The 21,182-nt window shown below is 40.1% G+C and overlaps 1 protein-coding gene across 1 annotated transcript in view; it reads right to left on the bottom strand.

The window, feature by feature from the left end:
* The window catches only part of BTBD9 (BTB domain containing 9), a 382,599-nt gene that overhangs the window by 271,688 nt on the left and 89,729 nt on the right, over positions 1 to 21,182 (bottom strand). The window lies entirely within an intron of this gene.

Here is a 21,182-nt window from a genome sequence, read left to right as displayed (position 1 = left end):
TTTCTAATTGCATTCCCTCTTTTATCATTTCACCCATCACTAAACACGCTACATTCAGTAAGATATTTCTTAAGCATAGAGTCAGAACCGGCTAGCTCTTCAAAATGGTCAGGATTCTTGGACTCCACACATGGCATCAGTATGGGGCTCCTTTCTTCAAGTTCCTCAGTTCATTATATGAGAAGAAAGAGAGGGAGAAAGGGAGGGGAGGGAAGGAAAGGAGAGCAGGGAAGACAAAAGAATGAAGTATTCACTAAGAAAGAACTGTGATCAATACAGATGACTATTCCTTACAACTAGATCTATTACAACGAAACTCATCATGTACTAGAGGATTTCCAGACCTTGTTGCTGTAGAACTCCAACCAGCTAGCTGAGCAACCATTCCAGCAAGCCAAGGCTTCAGCTCTGGCTATTCTCTCAAGGCCCAGGCAGGGCTTCAGTATTTTTTCAAGTCTTAATTACACAAGCTTGGCTAGAGTCAAACTGCAAGCAACCAACCGACGCGGCAACAGCCAGGTTAATAGAAAGAGGCATTCAACGAGAATAACATGTGTTAGGTACCCTGAAAACAAAGGGATTTAAGGCTGAGGTGTCCCTTAGTCTCAACACCGCTCTTTTTTGAATTTTGTTGGCTTTAGAGAAACATCAACTATAAAGTTACTTTCATATTAATAAAAATCTTTAGTAAGATCAATATGTGAGTGATTTGCAACAAAGTATCAGAGACAGAAATCTGATCATTTATAAAAGTGGTTTACTGTATGAATCTGGCTGCTTAAGGCACCTGGCTATATATCTAAAATCAAATTCAACCTATCCCAGTTTTCTCCACAATGAGATTTTTCCAGGATCACATTAGGCGAGGACCAGTCACAACACCAGAACTAGTCTGTCGTCCACATTGCATATTCATGGAGAAGAGAATGCTATGTACACTTCTAAAAAGCAGATTGTGCTAAATAGGTATACGCAACATAAGATAAATTTCTGTCATTATTTAGAGGCATATATATATTTCAAAAATGTGCACATGGTTGTATTTTGTTCTGTTATAGTACTGAAAAAACACAGAGCAGGAGGCAACCCAGAAAGGGTTGGAAGGGGCATGCTGGCTTTTAAATGCCTTGGCCAAAGTGCCACACACTCCTTCCACTCAGAGCCCATTGGCCTGAGCTGGTCACATGGCCCAAACCTGACAGCAGCAGAGGCTGGGGAACGTAAGGGGCACATGAAATAGTGGAAGAGCACTACTGCTTCTGCACACCATCCAATTTTAAAATCCTTTGATTCTAAAAATCAAGAAGCCCCACACCATTCCTCATGTAAGCTCCACTCTCCATAGTAAGGATTCATGTGTATCATCTCCTTTGGTAATGTCCCCCCATTATTGATACTGGGCCAGTTCTCAGTTCCATGTTGATTTTTCTCACAAAATTACATCCAAAATGGATGGGCCCTAAGGATAGAAATTCCACAGAACAAAAACCTGTACAACCAAGTTAAATCCCCACATGTTTTTCTCCATACCAATTACATACCACATTTTTTTTAAAAAAACCCACGAATGAATGATCTAGCATATCTGGAGTCTAAAGGACGCCTGTGAGCAACTGCTGGAGGTGCATCCTTTACACTGGGCCTGCGCTGAGACTATTTTCTATCAGCTCTCTTATTTTCTCCTTAATTTTGCTCATGAACACTATTTTGACAAGGGGTTAAGCAATACACAAAAAGCAAAGAAAAAATATTAACAAATGAAGCACTTTTGTCTCATCCTCCTCAGAACATGGCGCCAAATTACTGCACATTCCACGCTGCAGCCTCAGAAGACACCGCACACAGGGAGCCCTGCTCGGCATTCCGCACGCAAATCACTTTGACTATGATCACGCGCATTTATCTTTATTTTTAAAATCCCCTCATTGTTGCCACTGGCACTTGAACATTATTATTAGTAACCCAGCTACTCCTAATAATAGTATTTAAGTAACTTGTCATCTTGGGAACTTTATAGACAATAGCGAATTAATTGCCAAGCATTTAATGTAACGGGATTCTAATCTCCAACCTCTGAAGCAGGGTATTTATTTGTTATAATGGTAAAACTTTTGTTTGAATTGCTTATTTATGCAATATATATTCTCCATCACCTCAATTCTAATTTTCATATCTGCTTTATAAGTACAATAATCACATGCCGAAAGACAGACAGTACACCTCACAAACAGTAATGAATCTCCTGCGACTCCTTCTATTCACACTACAATAGATACTATATTACCATGCAGAGAAAAACAAAACAAAACACCATAGATTATTTCCCTTGTTTGCAAGATATGCTCACAGTATTCTGATAGGAACAAGAACTTGAAGCTGCAGCATGCTCTGTCTTAGGAGTGTGAGTAAATACAATATTCTGTTGACATCTTGTTCCTGCTTTCAAACGACCAGGTATGTTACATATGAACTGTCAGAACAGCTAAATAAGTTTTCCTGTCGAAATGTGCCCACATTCTCTTCAGAGACTTCATCTTAAGCTGAGTTCCCTATCTTAGCCGAACACCATGGTAACAATTTCTTAACTTGCAATAGTCATTTCAACTCAATATTTAATAGGCCTAAACACCACCAGTTTTATCTGCTAACCTTCCCCTCACACACACCATACATACTTTCCATGTGACAATGTAAATGGTCTGAATCCTGCAGAAAACAGAAAGGTGTCAAAGAAAGAGAGACAGAATCCCTTTCTCGGGCCCTTAATGAGGTCTCCAGAGCCAAAGGCAAACCAATAACAAATTGTACTTTCCACATATTGGAAAAAAGAAAAAAACGGAAAAAGGGAAGGAGGGGGTGAGCTTGTCATGTGAAATTAATTGAACTTAGCCATGCCAAGAAAACACTGGTAATAAACCCTCCCCATCTAAATTAAGGGTTTTATGCCATGAAAAAAATAAAAATTTATGGCAGTAATTTCATCTGGGTTTTTCAAGAAGTGCTTGCTGATTTTCTTGTACTCAGTAGAAAAATCCCCAAGGAGCAATGCAGACTGCAATAAGGCAGACTTCTAAAAAGATACCATTTAATTTCTCACTCCTCCCCTTGCACTATTACCACACTTCCACTTTTCTCTAACTCAGTTTTAACTCTCTCAACACAACTCTCTTCCATTAGCTCTCAGCAACATCTCACAGGGCAGGGGAGCCATGCACAATCTGCAAGTGCCCACCCACTGCCCTTGGCAGGAGAAGGCCAAATGAGGAGAACCAGAAGCCCCAGAAGCACACGCATTTATCTGTCTTTGGCTTTTCTTTATGACACCCAGTCATCTTAATTGAGGCACCAAAAGTCATAATGGCTTCAAAACAACTCTATCACTCTATACCTTTAACGCCAGTGACAAGAAGTGATGAGTGACTTCTGAGGGAAAAAAAAATTACACACAGAACCATGGTTCCCAACCTGTGGATCATAGGTGGTGGGGGCAGCGACACAGGCCAGGCAGAGTTATTTGCAAGGGTTTGGCAAATCCCCATGGACACCAAGCACTGCCTGCAGACCAACTGTATAATGTATAAAAACACAGACATGGTATTCATTTTCTAACGTTTACAGATACTGTTGTGGTGATTAAAATAGAAATTTATTAAAAACCACAACTAAATTCACGGTAGCTTTTTGTCATTTTCTCAATTAATGGATGCTGTTAGTAAAACAGCTAATTTACAATCCTGAAATATTTTTTGAAGTCAAAGTGAGTCTTGATATTGAAGATGGCAGGGAACAGGTGACATGAGTGTTAGTATCTTCAGTGCTTTACATTCAGGCACGTGGCAGGCACTCAATATTTGTTGACCACAGGTGTGAGTACGTTTTTCTTGGTCCCTTTTGTATCTGTCTTTCCTTTTATTCCAGTCCCTGACAGTTTACTTCATCAATTCGTCCCATCTCTTGTGTACTAGACAGCAGGACTTTTCGAAGCAAGGTCTGGGAACTCCCAGGGGTCCCTGAGACCCTTTCAGGAAGTCCATGAGGTCAAAGCTTCTCAATTCTAAGCAGTTATTTGCCTCCCATGTATGTACAGCTGAGATTTCCAGAGGTTACACGATCTGTGATATCACAGAAGACTGAATGAGAAATAGATACGAGAATCCGGCTGTCTCTATTTATTATACCAGATATTAAGGAGATTTGCAAGGCCATTTTCCTCACTAAATTTATTTTGTTTTAGAAAAGTTATTTTTCATTAAAAATGTTGTTTATATTGACATGTAATGGGTTTATTATTGAATTTTTAAATTAACTAATAAATAAATATTGATAGATATACCCTGCATAAACAAAAGCTCTTTGAGGTCCTCAATAATTTTTAAGAGTATAAAAGGCCCTGGGAACAAAAGTTTAAGAACTACTGTTATAGAGATAGCAATGTCCTGGTGTCAGTGCAGAAGCTAGTTTCTGTTCTCAGGAAAACTGCTGATCCCTACAGGTATACAAGCAGATGCTGGACACCTACCTGGTGATAGGTGTCCTGGTGGGATGTTGAAGGGGGAATTAAAATATTTTTTTAGATGGCTGGACCAGCTGCTCTCTATGGTCTCTTCTAACATGAGATTCTATAACTCTATTTTAGAAGGAACCTAAGGAAGCCTCCTACCAAAGTTGTGCCTACTGACATAGAATGTGAATAATACTTAACGTACCCTCATTTTCCTACCCAAAAAACAGAGCATGTTAATGGACAAATTAACATTTTTCCATGGTTGTATGATCTTCATGTCAGTACAATATTTCCAACATTTTGGAATCAAGGTGACTTTTTAATTTTGCTTATTGGGTTCTTTGTATAACAAAAGCTCTCATCTCCACGTTGAGCCTCCCACCGCTTTCAAATCACATAGCAAAGCACCATTCACTCTGAAGGGAAGGAATGCTAGCACAGCACTGTTCACTCAGAAGAATATGGCCATTCACTGTATGCTCAAAGAAAGTCCTCATGGCCAAATGGTAAGGTCAATAGCAAGGCAAACAAAGATTGTGCTGACAGAATTTCTGAAAGCAAATAAATTCATGCCAAATCTGTAGAGACAAGTGGGATATCTTAATCTTCTGCACAGATCTTACTCTTGCATAGCATGGAAATAGGCTGGCTTACTCTTATTGAGCATACTGCGCCCTCAGAAACCAGCAAGTGTCACATCAATGAAGGAACAGAACTACTAGAAAAATAAAATGACCATCCTTGTATAATTCGATTCAGTTCAGTGAACATTAACTGAGCGCCTGCTATGGTCCAGTCACTATTCTAGGTGATACTGACAAGAAGGTAAATGAGACATAAGGCTTACTACTGTCTAGGAACTCACAACTCTACAGGGGAAAACAGGTAAATCACTGTAACACAATGTGATAATAGACATAAAAGTAGGTGTCTGACATTATGGAAACATAGACGAGAAAGCAATTAAGTCAGCTTGGTGGGAAGAGGGGAGAATAAACATTACATATGTAATGGGAAGGAAGGGAAGAGAGAAGTTTATGCTAACTCATACTCTCCAATCTCAGCTGAGCCCTCACCATCTCCTGACGATCCTCTATGTGTCACTTTCATTTTTCCATTCTCCACAGCTGCTATTTCAAATCTCCTCCATTCCTCTTATATCTCCTATCCAATCCCCTACAGCCTTACCCTCAGCAGCTGTTCTTGCCGCTGTCTGCAGAGCACAGAGGAGCACCAGCCTTAGGTCCACCCATCCCACAGCCAGGACTGCTGCCCCTCCCCTTTCCCTCTATGAGGAGGCCAAGGCTGATCTCTCCATTAAGACTCTACAGCTCCTCTGTTCTCCCTTCTCAGGAATCTCTGCTCTCCAGTCTCTCCCCTCCCAACCTCTCCCTGACTCCAGATTCCTTATCACCAGCATTTAAACATCTTCCCCAGCAGCCCTCTCAAGAAGTGACTATTTTTTTCTCTCAATACTCCATAAATCTCAGGAGGCAACTATCCTTATTCCCCATTACTACTCCCAACCCGCCTCTTCCCATTCTGCCTGCAAATCTCCCTGTTCTTTCAAAGCTCAAGCCCCCTCTGGCCCCAGCTGTCACCATTATCTACCAACTTCAGATTCATTCTACTCAACTGAAAACCTGTTCTGGCTCACTTCCCCTCCCCTCCCACTCCTGTCACTCATATGTCAACAAGAATGTACATTACGCAAACAATATCTTGGCCTCCCAGGTCCCTGACATCCTCTTTCAGGGACCCTTCTTCCACTGTACCTCAGTGACCCAAACTCACGGGCAACTCCTTGACCTGGTCAACAGAAACCATACCCATGCTAAAACTCTAAATTCAAACATCCCACATTCCAACACCCGTTCCTATCCTTCCCGTTCATTTGCTTTAGTATCTCTGTTGCTAAAAATTCTTCCCTCTCAGTGAAGCTTCTAACCCACTGACGCTGGCACAATCTCATGATCCGTTTTGTTCCCTTTGCTCAGCTTAGATTTTATGGTCTAGGTATGATTATTCCCTTGCAGAGTACCCTTTCTTCCCTTGTAATTCAATTCAATTCAATGAACATGAGATTTCTCCATTACACTTTCCCCACCACACTTGCCTGGCAAACTCCAGCCCTAGATGACCCCAAGTATCCACTTTCTCTGAGCATAAATCCAAATAACAGTATACAGCTAGAGAAAAACTTCACAATCAGACTTCATGTTAAATTCATCATGGCCAAACAATCTTACTATAAACCCTTTTAGACTTTCTAGAAATGATTTCATACTTTGAACTTTCCAAGTTCCTCCTTTTCAAGTGATGATTTCATATCTTATTTCACTGAGACTATAGAACTTCCTCATGTTATTAGCACCAAAAATACAAAACTACGTGCATCTAAAATCTTCTTTTCCTTCTACCACATTACAATGGAGAAAGTAAGAAGTGTCCTTTTCCCTATCAAAGCCTAGTCCCTTCACACGTACTTTAGACCCCATCTCCTCTTACCTATTCAAGGCCTTTGCATCTTCAGTTAGACCCCCTTTCCCCGTATCATCAATCTCTCATAAGTTGCTGGTGAAAATGTGAATTTTTACAGCCTTTTGCAAAAGTAATTAGCAATAACAGCTAAAATTACATAAAATACATATATCCTTCAACCCAGTAAGCCCATTCCTAGAATCTCTCCTATACAAATATACCACCATGTAAGGATGGATATACACACAACACTCACACACAGGGGGTAGGGGGAGAGAATGTTTATTATAGCCTTATTTCCAACAGCAAAAATGAAAACACAGCAAATGGTCATCAATAGTGAAAGACTGAAGAAATTATGATAGAACTACACCATGGACCATCATACAGCTCTTAAAAGAATGAATTAGATCGATTCTAACAGATCAAGTGCAATTGATATAGCTCTACCTCCTCACTTGCTGTCACTCATCTGTCCCCATCACAGCACTGAACCTGCTTTTGCAACGGTAACCATTAATCTAGTTGATGCCAAATGCACAGTCACTTTTCTGACCCTATTACATTTAACAGAGTTGCTTACTCCATTCCTGAAACACCCTCTCTCAGCTTCCATGATACCACCTTCTCTTGAGTTTCCTCCTACTTCATTAGCTACTTTCTCAATTTTCTTTGCAAGCTCTGTCTTCTCTTTCTGACTTCTCAATTCTGGCATTCCCCAGGGCTTAGTCTCATATCCTCTTCTCAGGTGATCTTGTCCATTCTCATGGCTTGAAACACATCTATATACCAACAAATTTTACATGTCTATCTACACACTAAACCTTTCCTCTATCTACACTCAATAGCTGAGTTAAAATCTCTCTCTTATGCAACTGAATTTTAGCACGTATAAAATGAGAACTCTTAATTCTGCAGGTCTTCCCAGCCCAACTCACACTAAAATTCTGGGGCCCTCTCAGTTTTCCCCCCTCAGTAAACTGTGTCACCTTTTATGCAGACACTAACCAGATGCCAAAGTGCTCCCTCTTCCCTGTCCCTTGACCCCTCGGACAACCAGGCAAATCACGTTGATTCTATCTTCACAACATATTTCACCAGCCATCCTCTTCTCTCTACCTTCACCCTAATCTCAGGGACCACTAAGTGACCTCCCTGCTTCCATTCTGGTCCCACCTCCATGTGCAATCAATCTACTCTCCAAAAAACAGCTATTGTGACTTTCTTTAGAACTTAAATCCAATTGTGTCATTCTGCTTAAAATTTTCCAATGGCTCCCCACTGCTCTTGACTAAAACACAAACTAATACCATGCATCCTTGACCCAACTCACACTACTCTCCCAACTCATCTCACTGTGGCCACAAAGACCTTCTGTTCCTGCTGGTTTCTGGAATACACCGAGCTCCTTCCCATCCCAGGACCAAGGCATTTAATGCTCTCTCTGTATGAAATACTCTTTCCTAGGCTCTTTACAACCTGTCTCCTTCTTATCCTTCAGATCTCAATTTAAAATGATACCTCCTCAGAGGGGCCTTTCCTGACTGTACTATCTTAAGTAGGTCCTGACAGCTATTCTCAGCCACAGCATCCTGCTTACTTCCTTCATAGTTCTTCTAATTGTTTTTGTTTGTTATTCAGTTAGTAAGTAGCTATTCCACTAGAATTAAGATCCATGAGAACCAGGATCCATTCTCAGCATGGAGCACAGAGTCTGGCTCACAGAGGGCCTTTAATGAATGACCACTCCAAGAGGCAAGCAACAGAACAATCGAATTTCTCCTATCTCAACAATTCTCCTTCAACCTCTCCACCTCCGTTACCACCCGTCCATCCTATCTCTGTCGTCAAACTTCTTGAAAAAATTGTCTACTCGATTATTTTTTCTAGTTTTATTGAGGTATAATTGACATACAACACTGTATTAGTTCAAGGCGTAAAACATGATGATTTGATATTACTCATGGTTATTTCCTCACACCCTTCAACCCACTTCTCTCCATGCCATACAATTGCTCTTCCTTCTAACAGAACTTTCTTGTTAAAGCAAATGGAAATTTCTTACTGATCTCTTTATGTCATTCAACCCTGCTGACCACTCGTTCCTTCTTAAAAAGTTCTCTTGCTTATATGACAATTCACTCTCTCGATGTTCCTCCTACCTTTATCACCCCTTCTCAATATCCTTCTCAGGCTCCCCCTTTCTCCTACTTTCCTAAAATGGTGGTATTCCTAAGGGTTCTAACCCAGACCTTTTCCTCTTTCTAAACACACTGAATCATCTCATGCATTCATATAGTTTCAGTTACTATCTATATGCAAATAACTCCCAAATCTTTATCTTTATCCAGATCCTACTGCCACGCTTCAGACCATTTGCTTAAATGCCCAGTTGACATCTCTACTTGGATGTCCAACTGGCACATCAAACTCAGTATGTTTAAACTGAACTCATCACTGTTCCCTGCCAAATCTGCTCCTTCTCCTATATTCCTCTCTCAGTGAATGGTACCTCCATCCATCCTACTACCCCAAGCCAAGAACCTAGTCTTTGATACATTGATGTCTCTTATTCCTCTGCCAACACATCTACTTTTAACCAAGGTCAGTATATTTTAACAACAAAATATTTCTTTAAATTGTCCACTTGTCTGCATCTCCACTGCCACTACCTTGATTCAAGTCACTGACATTTCTTGCCTAGAGTTCTGTAAAAGTTTTCAAAGTTTATTCTTATCTCCCTCAAAGCCATTCTCCATAGAGCAGCAGGAGTGATTATATGAAAACATAATAAATTTTATATCACTCCACTACTTAAAATTCATCAACAGTTCCAGTTATCTTCACCTGAATGATGTGGACCCTGCCTGCTTCTCCAGTCTCATCTCTCACTACTCCTTGCCTCCTCTTCTATGCTCCAACCACAATAAACCACCAATCTCCCATGCGTTCTCTTCTTGCAGTCCATATACGTTATTCCCAAAAGGCTAAGACAGGCTTTTGCCTTCCACTCTGAACCCACACCCTTCTCACCTCTCCACCAACCCTGATCTTCCAAGACTAGGCTAGGAGATCCTCCCTAGTACTAATTATCCTAGAGCCCCACTTCAAAGAATTGTAATTGCCTATTAATTTGCCAGTAATCCGACCTACCCACCTCAGAACCACTGAGTCAAATCTTCAGGGCAGGGACCCCAGCATCTGGACTTTTTTTTAAGGCTTACATGTATAGCTAATGCACAGCCAGGGTTGAGAAATAACTGCTGCACCCTCCCTGAGGACAAGGAGCATGATGTTTACTGTTTTAACCCAATACTCAGCAGAGTGCTGACACATGCAAGTTACTCAATAAATATGTGGTGAAGGAAAAAAGGGAATGGGACAGTGGGTAGACGGAAGAGAAGGGATGAATGAATTTAAAATAATCCTCAACAACCAGTTTGAGTGTTCTTCCACACACATGTAAAAGGACATATTACCAGGAGTGCAATCTTTAAGAATAAAGTTCCTATTCTGCTTTCAGGGTTATTCAGTTTTTCTTGACTACAGTTAAACAATATTATATTCTCTTTGCATCAACCATAGGTAAAGAATGGCAGCCAAGATATGTTAGGCCTAAAATGCTCAGTACAAATCAGCTTTCACATCTATAACACTGCATGCTCCACCTTCTTGACCTTATAAATACTGGCTAGAAAGGCACAATACATAGAAAAACGCCAGCCATTTGAGCACCTGTACTCTCCTAAAATGCAGAGTGAGAACTCCTGAAATAAAGCAGTGGAGCGGGTTAAAATGGTTCTGAACCTTTCAGAGACAGCAATAACTATACAGTGCTTTAGTAGCAAGCATGCATAAAATGTAATAAAACGGCATAGAATTAACACTTCTCAAAAGAAAAATCTAATAAAAGCCTGAATTTGGGGAAGAGGCATTACACAAACAGGGCAGAAACATCTTTATATCTCCCTTGTTGCTCTGAGAGCAGCAGCCTCAATATATATTTGTTGAATGAATGCCTGATGAATGATGAATGAATATGGTTCTTAAAGGATTACTCACATTTTCCTCCTCGATCAAAGAGCCAGCTATGTGTTTCATCAAAAAAAATATTTATCAAGTTCCTAAACCAGCTGGCAATGCAGTTCTAAAAGAACCAACTGGGCTTGGCTTTTGCATTTCAGAGCTTATCATACAAATCCTATTGGTGGCATTGTCTCTCAGCACCAGCACCACTACATAAACGTGCAAACCATACAGTCCATCCACATTCCCAAAACATGCCATGTTCTTTCATGGTGACATAACTTTTCATGTATAGGATTCCCTCTGCCCAAAATAACCTTCCCACCTGGAAAACTCCTACTCATCACTGAAGACCTAGGTAAATATTATCTTCTTTATAAAATATTCTCTGAATTCCCCAGAAATAATCATTTCCTCCCCTATGTTCTTCTTCTATATTATTTTGTAAATACAGTTAGTATATCTGAATGTCATTTGAATTATGATGATTAACTACACATTCATTATGCACACCTCAAAGCATGAAAGGAAACCACCCATTTTTTCACATTTGGAAAATTCTCACCTGGAAGAGAAAAGATTAGCTTGGATAAATGGCAGGAAGGGCATAAGGTGCAATTCTGGGAAAGACAACCTTAGATGTGTGCAAGTACAGGAAAGGTAAATGAAATAGTCTGGGCCCTTTTCAAGGCTCAGAGTGGGGTTTTGAGCTTGAGCCACAGGGCAATGAAAAACTACCACTAAATTTTACAGGAGAGGGATGGTACGGTTCACATCACCTGTTTAATCGTGGAGTGCCCCCATGGAACATGTGCACACCAACACCATATGGTGACTATCAATTAGGTGTCATCAATTGAGATGATCCATGAAAACTCACTCTTCCAGTAAACTGCGAGCTGTTTAAGAAAAGGGATGTGGGCTCATTCTCCACTGTCTCTCTAGTGCCAAGCAAAGGGTGGGAGCTTGCTTACTGAACTGAAATGAATTCTTCTTTAATAACTTTACATAACATGCTCTGCAGAATCTTTACCAGCTTCTGTAATAGAGCAGATGTGTAGCTGGAAGGTAAACTACTATGCCTGACCCTTTCACAAAAAAACAAAACAAAGAAGTAATCCTTTTAGAGGCAGTCATCAATAGTCCCATAAATTTCAGGAAATATCTTCATCACGTTTAAGAAGTGAGTTTTTAACTCTAAAGGGGTGGATTAAAAAATGGACTCATATCATTATAAACTATTCTCTATATAAATATGTTTAAATAACAACTATACTGATAGAATTTTGTGGTTGAGACTTACGTATTTCCATGTACGCTAAAGCTCACGTTTAACATCATGATACATGTAATGTAAAAATAACAAGATTTGGGGACCAGCCCGGTGGCCTAATGGTTAAGTTTGTATGTTCCGCTTTGGCAGCCCGGGGTTCAGAGGTTTGGATCCTGGGCACAGACCTAGGCACCGCTCATCAAGCTGAGTTTGATGCTGCTGTGGTAAGGTCCCATATACACAATGGAGGAAGACTGGCACAGATGTTTGCTCAGGGCCAATCTTCCTCACAAAAACAAAATAAAAAACCAAGATTTTAAAATATGTATAGTCTAAAAGCACCCAAATAAACAAAGATATAACAAGGATGTAGTCAGAAAGCTATATTAACAAACGCAGTGGTTCTTGACTGGATTGGACCATACAGTCTAAGTATAAATTCTGAGGAGTTCATGGCACCCCATCCTTAACCTAATGCCTATCTATTAGGCCATTAGAGCCCAGGGCACCTTGGAGTTTATCTGGCTTATAGAATTGTTTGTATAAGGTTGATTTAATAAAAGCATGTTTTTTTTTAAAGATTTTATTTTTTCCTTTTTCTCCCCAAAGCCCCCCGGTACATAGTTGTATATTCTTCGTTGTGGGTCCTTCCAGTTGTGGCATGTGGGACGCTGCCTCAGTGTGGTTTGATGAGCAGTGCCATGTCCGCACCCAGGATTCGAACCAACGAAACACTGGGCCGCCTGCAGCGGAGCGCATGAACTTAACCACTCAGCCACGGGGCCAGCCCCAATAAAAGCATGTTTTAAGAAGTGTTCCCATCTTGGTTTAAAAGTTCCATGAAGATTTCAACAACCCCGATGTAAATGGAAGAGAGTAAAATTCTCCTTGGACTGATGTTAAAAACAAACTAGGAGTACTGCTGATAAAAATGAACCCAAGGAATGATTCTGCTTTGAAGAAAGAGATTAATATGAAGACATACACACATACTAATTATAGCCATTCTCACAGTCTACTATTAGTTGTAAAATTATTAGGAGAGATGGAGCAGACAAGCAGAAGTGCCAATGCCATCAACTAGACACACTGCGGTGGTGATTTTTTGGGGGTAGATGGGGAGGAGATGGAGGGTTATCTGTAGCTCATCAGCACCAGTGTCGTGCTCATTCAGATGATATTTTTATTTCTGAAGCCTTACTAACATATCCCAGGTTCGGAAATGCAGTATATGAGCCTTGACTGTAGAAACAAATCGCCAGCTGTCTCATAAAGAACAATCTCATTTAGTAGAAGGCAAATGCTAGCATAGAACAAAAGTAAATAAAGATGGCTACATCTGCTCTAGTTTTCCAACTGGAAAGTGACAGTGACGACAGAAGCAGAAGAGGGAAAGGATTAAATACAAAGAAGAACAGCTGCCACCAATAGCAGACTATCTGACTATGAAGCAGTCTAATAATACAATGTGGCAACAATGCCAATTAAAATTGCTGGTGTGAAGATTTAGGTTCAGAGATCTTATCTTAAGGGTAAAGAAACCATGGGAGTCAAACCAATCCACCCCCCTGCTATCATATAAGGCCAAATAAACTCAGATGAAGAGAGATTTATAAACTGTAATGCTCTAAAGAAACACATGGTACTGCTGTTATCCTTAATATGGGTCCATTCTTCTGTTAGTTGTACATTTACCAAAAGTCCAAATTCCTTCTGTATTTTTTCATTTCTGATAAAGTTGTAGTTGTTAATATTATTCTCATTATTATTGTTTTACTTTTTATTTCCTCGAGGACGTTCAAATAGTATACACTACCCAAATTGACTATCTTGTAGGCGTAAAGCACAAATGGAATGTGTAGTTAATATGAGAATGAAACACAAGCAAGGCCTACCTCATTTCCACCCACAGAATGTCATTCATACCTCTCAAAATTCTTACCGGTGCTGGGAGCCCCCAGATCTTCACAGAACAACCACTCATGACAGGCAAGGGGAAGAGGGGCATGGGAATGGCTGGGCTCTTCTGACAAAGAAGGAGGGCTTGGTGATGTGCTTCCAGTGAGTGGAATAAAAAGAAACGTTTTAAAAGGGTCTAACGGAGAGCTTGAAAAGAAGTTTAAATGTCTGACTTCACCACCCACCTTAAAAGGACTACTTCATCCGACTGAACTAAAATAGACCACCACTAGCTATTAGAGAACCACCTAACAAAGAAAGAATTTCTGCCATTGACCTCTGGTTACCCTTCAACACTGCAGCCCTTCCAAACAAAGTGGCACCAGAGTAAATGTAGCCTAGAAGAACCTAACATTTTATTTCCATTTTTCATATAATCTTTAGTGGACCTACTTATGCGGATATATAATTTAATTCTAAAGTTTTTGGGAAATGCCTTTAGTCCAGTTCTGCCTGAAAAAAGGAAAGAAAAAGTAATTTTCCAGTTTTACAGATGCTTCCAGAATTCTGTTTGAAGATGGATTAATCTACAGTTACTCAGCTGCAGAATATTACTTCTATTCCACAGACTTTGTATATGAACTATTAAATCCATTAGATCGATAGCAATTCCTCCCACCTACTCTTAAAGAGCTGATTTAATGAGAACATCATTTTCTTATTCAAGGCTTTCTTTCTTAAGGGAACACAGCTCTATGTGAACACAGTCAACACTTCCTCTTATATCATGACACTTCACATAAACAGAGCCTGCGGCAGGGCAATGAGGCAAAATGTTGGGTGGTAAATAAGCAAATTTGTTTAAAAGACACCCTTATGGAATTTGAGCTTAAAACTGGACCTAATTTATAAAGGTTAAGATACAAGAAAACCAACATGAACAATTTTCTTTCTCAAAAACTCTTCAAATGACACAGGCACTAGTGGCATCACGAGATAGAAAAAGAAGTATTACTTTCTTACTACTGAGTGTAGAACTATTCACCATTAAATATTTCAATATCCTCTCTACACTCCCCTTCTGCAACTAAAAGATAATAGTGGAAAGAAATTTACCCTTTTGTTCTCTCTGGAGCTGCATATTAACAGACATGACAGGGATATCATGTCCATCGTTCTTGGTTTACACAATACAGATAATGGAGGCCTCAAGATATAGTCACCAGCTACCAAGCTCTATCTCCTCTGAGCCTTTATACATGAAAAGCATAGAATAAATCATACAGTACTACTTAATGCACCAAAAATTAAAAATGGAGACGGAGGGTGGATCAATGTGCATTGTCTCACAAATATAGCTTCAAAGATAATTGGTAATGTTCTCTTTTTCCAAAGAAGTGAGGGTTAAATATAGTCACTCTGTACAGAGACTGATGATCTTCAGGATGTGTAAATTATACATTACAGTTACATAACAGACTAAATCACAGTCGTCAACACAAGAACATTTGGCACAGTTCTTGAATTTTTATGATTCTAGCTCATAAGTAGAACCTCAAAAAGGAGAAAATATCTCACCTTATATCGGCCCTACATGTGGCCTCTCACCTCAAGGCAGGTAACAAGTGTCCAAGGGGAATGGAAGAGAAAGGCAATCATAGTCATTGGACTAGAAAATGAGAGGTTTTTTTTTTATTCTCAAGGTTATCTTAAATAAAATGAATAACACTCAGTCATTCCATTAATCTTAAAAAAAGGAAGAGGGTCAACCCACCGGTTCCATGTAGAACTGTGTGTTTTAACACTAATAGACCTAATGTGACTTTATGTCCCCAGGTTAAAGTCCAGATGCTAAAGTCTGGTGAAAGAACACAGATCCTTTAAGAACACTTTCAAAAATTTGCATAGCACAAACTAAAGACTGGCAAGAAACTCTCAAGCTTTCAATGCAGCTTAAAGGGCTACCTGGCCCCAGTGTCATGCCAGTGCCACCCACTGTATACAACTCAGAACGGGTCAAGAGCGCTCAGCTAGCAACATGCCAGGAATGTCCAAATGCTCTGCCTCAGTTCCTGTGACGACACAGAAGCAGGAAGTCTCCTCAGGTTTATTAGATGAACTCAATTAACATTCATCTCTGACAAGCTCATCCTTTAATCTCCCACACAAAAACAGCTACCATTACTCTGTAATACCTATTAAGCAGTCACAGTGATCTGTGTAAAGCACACTAATGGAAAAAAACAGAGATCTTAACCCAAGAAAATGGAAGAAACATATGAGGAATGCAAAGCCCAAACCAACCCAGAAAGGACATTCTTTCCTTCATTCCTTCAGATTGTGTCTCTTCTGCCACCAATTCAACACACTTTTCTCTGTGCACTCTGAATAAAAAGCAAACATTGCTCTCTTTGAAAAGAAGCTGGCCTTATAACAACTTTCAGAATTCAAAGCCAATACTCAGAGGATTTCCAAGTGTCTGGAGCTCTAAAAAAGCCCATCAATCTTGATAAACTTGGGAAGACTGAACAATCTAAGGGTGCCCAGAGCCCCTCCACTCAGCCTCAGTCATATTTGGGGATGACTACGAAGAAGTCGATGTTGACCTAGATCCACGAGAGCGAACATGATTTGTGAGCTTTGAAACGCTGCCAACACTTCTCATAAGATGCCCAGACCAGAGGAAAGTAAAACATTTCATAAGGTGATTACCTAAAACGTTACAGCTTCGGAGAGCAAAAGCAGTCTCTGCCTTACTTTCTGAAACTCTTATGTTCCCAAGTAATTAAATACCAAAGTAATGCTACAGCAAAAAAGTTCAACTTCAACCTTCTTAAGTATATTGGGACACAAACCTGTGTACCTTCTCAGATACCTGCAACCACCTCCGTGTCTGTCTGTCTGTCTCTCTCAGTTGGCTCCTGAAATACCACACTGCAGGGCATGGGATCCAGCATCCCAAGTAGCCACACAGGGCCTGGATGATGTAGCTTGGGAGTGCAGAGGAGTTAGCTCCTCATTGGATAAACTTCCATCAACTAGGAACACGAGACAGAAGGAAACCAGGCAGGTAAATTCTCCCTTTCCTTCTCTTTTCCAAGTACTACTCCAAGTATAGTTCCTCCCTGAAATCCTTTCAGAGAAATCCTGTCGGCAAGTGACTATGCCAGCTGAGTGGCTGCTCCATGTCTTCGAGGCTCGGGGTGGAGCAGGGACTGGCTCTACAGCACAGCAAATCAATTTTTCTGCATTCTTCCCTTCTTCTTTTTCTTTCGCCCTTACTCCTACAGACCTGGACCTGCACCTCTCAAAGAAAGCATCCACACTTTAACCCTCGCCTCAGGCTCTTGTTTTGCAGAGCACCTAGGCTTAGACATTAGGTTTACGGGAATTAATTCCAGATGAAATTAAGAGGAAACAACTAAAACGCACATTTTTAAAATACAACAAGAGTCAAACGCTGATAAATCCCAGTAAGAAGTAGAAAAAACATTAAGCACCTAAAACCCAAAAGACCAGAGCCAACCCAGTATCAAATGTCACCAACTGAGAAAGCACTCGGGCCGCAACAAGAGTCAAATACAGAATTTCTTCAATGTACCCCACCACCATCGAGTTCAGAGGATGAGATCAGTATTTTCATTAAGGAATAATGCTGCATAACAGGCGCTATCTGTTGCCTATACAACATTCTTTCCTTCTTTATTTCTTACTAGCAGACTCCTGACTGTTATCAGTGTCCACTCGTCTTTCATGTGAAAAGGGGAGGGATGCCCTATCCAGGGGTAAATCTTGATCAGAAATCACCATGGTTCCATTATCTTCACCAGCGAATGATTTAGGGTTGTTAATTTGAACTAGTTCCAGCCAATGACATATGGAGGTCTGCTAGAGGGCTTCTGGAAAAGATTTCTTAGCTCTTTCAAGAGACAGAAAGGAGAGATACTACTGCATCTGGATGTGATTCCTGAACCTGTAACAGCCATCTGTATCTATAGCCACGAAAGGATACAGTCTGAGGACAAAACTGACACAGCAATGATGGCGGAGTCTAAAGACACAAAAAGACTAGGTCCCTGACAATTTCAATTTCATTAAGCCACAAACTAACCAACCCTGAAGCTGGCCAACCAATCTCTGAACTTTTACATAAGGAAGTACACTTCCTTATCATTTAAGCCTCTTTGAGTCAGGATTTCCTATTACTTACAGCTGAAAGCACTTTCACTGATATTTAAAGGATCTGGCTGGTTGGAGAAGAATTTGAGTACCTACCATCACATGACATTATACAAGGGATAAAGTTAGATTTGAAAAGAACCAGTCTTTGCCCTCAAGAGTTTACAAACTTTCTTTTTTTTTAAACATACAAAACACATGATATATCAAATAAAGAAAAAATGATGAAGCACAGGGACATAGAATAAAGAAATCATTACTCTGGGACATTAGAGGTGGCTTTCTAAAGGAGATAAAACCAATATACCTGCTTTTTGCACAGCATAAAGGCATGCTGTCTAAATTCAATTAGCATAATTCAACTTCCAGGAAGCTCTCTTCTGCAAACATCTATAGTTCTATCTGTCCAGCATCCCCTTGTGTTTGGGAGATGCTGCTTCCCTCACGCTTTGAGCTCAGGGATGGGCGCCAGACCTAAAGTGGGCTAGTCAGAGCAATTTCATGGGATTTTTTAATCTAGGATCATAAAAAGTGAGTCTCATAGGGGTTTGAGTTACACAGGTGTAAGGATTTGTCAAAAGTCAATGAACGTAAACTCAAGATTTGTGCATTTCTTTGTAGGTAAATTTTACATCAAAAGAAAAATGTGGGGCTGGCCCCATGGCCGAGTGGTTAAGTTCACGCGCTCCGCTGCAGGCAGCCCAGTATTTCATTGGTTCGAATCCTGGGCGCGGACATGGCACTGCTCATCAAACCACGCTGAGGCAGCGTCCCACATGCCACAACCAGAAGGACCCAGAACGAAGAATATACAACTTTGTACTGGGGGGCTTAGGGAGAAAAAGGAAAAAAATAAAATCTTTAAAAAAAAGAAAAAAGAAAAACGCAAGAAAAATATTGAACTCTAAGTTACTTACATGCCTGCTGAAAGGGGAGGGGTACTAATGTCTGCAATTCACTTTGAAATGTATTTTTTTTTAAAGGCATTGATGGAGAGCAGGACTGATGGATAGATTTGTGATAAAGCAAGTATAGCAACATACTTGTAAAGCTTTTTGTTTAAAAACATTCACAATAAAACTTTTCAGAAAAAAGCAAGCTGCAGTCCTACAATGCTAGTCCTAGCAATGCTGTGAGCTATGGCCCGGGAGCTATCTGTGGTCACACTTCCCAGGTTATGGAGGGAAACTGTTTCAAATAATGAACATGCAGAAAGAACCATGAAGAAGGAGTGGGGGGTTCTGAGGTGTCTGGGTTTCCCTGGCTCCAGCACCCTTGAGGCCTAGCTGCACCCCTGCCATCACAGCAGCTACCTAAGCCAGAAAGTTCTGTTTGCACCTAAGCTAGTTCAAGGTGGGTTCCTATCACTTGCAAACCTAGGACTCCTGACTAATACACTAGCCTAAGGTAATAATAATAACTGTTGACAAAGAAAGATGGGCACTATAGCATTATTTATAAGAACAAAATACAGAAATGACCCAATTGTTCAACAAAAAAGAAATGGTGAGATTTCTACAGTATATTTGATGACATAAAATAATATTCGATAAAATTTTAAATAAAAATCCCACAAAACTATATATAAAACTATATATATGTGTGTGTGTGTATACACACACACAATTACGATACAATTTTGAAAAGAAAAAATAAACTTAGAAAAAAGTTACATGAAAACATACAAAATTGTCAATATTAGTTATCTCTGGGTTTGGGATTACTTTGTTCAAATGTATGCTTTTCTTCATTTTCTAAGTTTTCTTCAGCAAGCATACATTACTTTTAGAATAACCAAAAAAAGTCATTTTTAAGAAATTCATTGCTATTAAAGTTTTAAGAAAATATATCCTATGGCTTGCTTCCCAGGCACCATTCCCACCAGAAATGTTGAAAATGTTCACGAATGTTTGAAATCTTCCAGTCATTCCCCACTCAAGGCCTGGGAAATAGCAGCCTGATGGTTTAGATCATGACCTGGGAAGTCAGACTATCTTGGTTCCAATCCCCACTGTGCCCTTAACAAATGTATGGTTTGGAGCAAATTAGTTAATCTTTCTTGTCTTAATATCTCCATGTACTAAATGGAGAAATATTACTTATCTTATAGGTTTGTTTGAGGAATAAATGAGCAATACATGTAAAACACTTAAAATGGTGCTCAACACATAGTAGATGTTAACCACCGTCTTTATCATCCTCATGAACACCTTGTCTCATGATCTTGTTTCCTATCTTGATAACAGAATTTAACTCATCAGGCATTATTAACTCACGTATTTTCAACTTCTATTCCTGAATATCTGTTTTCATGCCTAGCCTGCCTTCTTCCTTTTAGTCACGGCTTTATATACCGTTTCCAAATACCTGTTAGGTGCACAGCACTGTCCAGGCGCAAGATGCCCTTGCCCAAGAGTGTGGGCCTCCTCCCTTCTGAAGCTAAGCTCACAGGCTCCACCTCATCTTTCCCATCTGCTCTAGCTCCTTGACAGTTCAATCCACCTCCTTCCCCCAAATCTTTCATCTCTCCCTCTACACTGGCTTCTTTCTCTCTCCCTGAAAATGTATACATGTACCATTTTTTTAAAAAAACCTTAATTTGAACCTCCTAGAACCATACTATTTTTCTTTCCCCTTTCACATCCATACTTCTCAAATAAAAGTCCCCAAATCTGGTTTCTTGTACTCCACTAAAACTTCACTTACCAAGGTTCCTAACGGCCTCCTTGTTGCCAGATCCAACAACTGTTTTAGGACTCATTCTGTTTGTTCCGGGCCTCTGACACTGCTGACCTGCGCACTCTGTCTGTAAACACTGCT

Source organism: Equus quagga, chromosome 15 (assembly GCF_021613505.1).
Source record: "Equus quagga isolate Etosha38 chromosome 15, UCLA_HA_Equagga_1.0, whole genome shotgun sequence".
NCBI lineage: Eukaryota > Metazoa > Chordata > Mammalia > Perissodactyla > Equidae > Equus > Equus quagga.
This window is presented reverse-complemented; position numbering and strand designations above follow the sequence as displayed.